This window comes from Condylura cristata, unplaced genomic scaffold (genome assembly GCF_000260355.1).
Source record: "Condylura cristata isolate star-nosed mole 26May11 unplaced genomic scaffold, ConCri1.0 scaffold00006, whole genome shotgun sequence".
Classification (NCBI taxonomy): Eukaryota; Metazoa; Chordata; class Mammalia; order Eulipotyphla; family Talpidae; genus Condylura; species Condylura cristata.
The window spans coordinates 16,404,856-16,406,673 of record NW_004567107.1 but is presented as its reverse complement, the minus strand read 5'-3'; positions in this window follow the sequence as shown (position 1 = coordinate 16,406,673).

Here is a 1,818-nt window from a genome sequence, read left to right as displayed (position 1 = left end):
CTCTGGTGAAGCCTCTCACCGCCCCTGAGCCTCTGGCCTGTACCCCAGTTCTGTATGTACAAATACATAAATCTTAAAAAATAATAATAAAAAATAAAAAAATAAAAGATAGACTGACAAGGAAATAGCATGTATGCTTCCTTTAGACATAGGAGAGACCCAGAAAAACTGAGTAACTCTGAAAGGGCCGGAGCCATCACCTTAATATCACTTTCAGCTAAAGGCATGATACTGGGGGCTGGTCAGTCATGGGAGGCTACTGGAAGGCAGAGCAATCTGGGGATGGTTGCTGTGCAGATTTAAGTTGCTGCCTTCTTGACTGACAAGAGCTTTTAGAAATACAGGTTTTCTCCAATTCCTGGTTCGAGACTGGGATAGCATGATGAATGGAGATTTTCCTTATAAATGTTAAGTGTCGCCTAGAAAAGGGTAATTTTACTTGGTTTTTTAGAGCTTTTCTTCTTCACTTCTACTTCTTAAAAATTAAAAGCTCAAAGTAATCTTATACCGAAGAGTCAGCTTTTGGCCCTCTCTGGTGGCACAATAGGTTAGGACACAGCACTGCAAGCTGGCTGCAAGGCTTCAGTGCAAGTTTGATCCCCGCCTGCCCCAGAAGTGACCACATGGCTGCTATTCCCTGATCTCTCTGGGAGGCTTGAGAGAAATGTCTCAAGCTTGAGGAGAAAAATCACAGCCAGACAGACTGGTTTTACTTTATCACAAACACCACACAGCCACGCAATCTGCCCAGCGACTCTGGCAACTGTCCTGTAAATTTTATTTTTCACTCTGCATCATAACAGGTTTATACTTTCCCCTTCTGTTTTCCACCCTCGAGATGATCTGATAGGTTTTGTTGAGAAATAGCAGCCACTAGACCAGTCCTCGTCTTTTTTTCTTTTAAAGATTTATTTATTTATGCATACAGAACTGGGGTACAAGCCAGAGGTGAAGGGACTGTGAGAGGATTCACCAGAGACAGAGTGGGGAGCAGAACAGGCAGATCAATGAAGAATATTACTGAGGGGAGCAGTGGGAGGGTCAGGAGAGGTCTGCAGTGCCATGTGGTCACCTCCGGAATGGGCAAGGATCAAACTCAGGCTGAAGTGGCTTTAGCTTCTTAGTGCTGTGCTTTAACCTGCTGTGCCACCCCGGAGGGCCTCAGACCTCATCTTTTCATGGTGAAAAGTTCTTGTTACCTGTACCCACCTTCTCTTTTCCCCCGTCTGATGAAGAAAAGGTCTCTCTTTCTGCCAAAATTTTACTGTGGTTGGGTCATATCCTCCTCTGTCTTTGGCTTTTTGGGTTGTCCACTTTCTCCTGCATTTTTATAGGTGTTCATAACCACTCGAATGATTTCTGCTGCAAATGAAAAAGCAAAATCCATTTGTAAAAAGGCTCCCCAATTTATATCTCTCTTGCTCATGATCTAGAGCCAGCCAGATCTGAGTGGGCCTTATAATTGTAGTACTTTATAGGGCATTATAATTGTAGGTGACATGTCCTTAGCTTCCTGTGTAAAACGTTATTGTGGAGAATATTTCTGAAGTGACTGTTTACCTAACTTTACAAATTACTGAATCAAAAATATTGGCAACGTTTCTTTGCAAATATTTTTCTTTTTAAAAACAGAGCCAAAGTCAAGTGTTTAAATTCCTATGTTCGGTCCAATTCTCTTAATCACCACCATCTCTTTATAAGGCAGAAGGAGTGGGTACTGGAGCTATGTTTAGCTTTCCTCTTTTGTCTATGCAAAAAATTAGGTTTATTTTTCTTGCTTAGATGCTTGGTTTTAAATAGAGTTTCATTCATGAATTC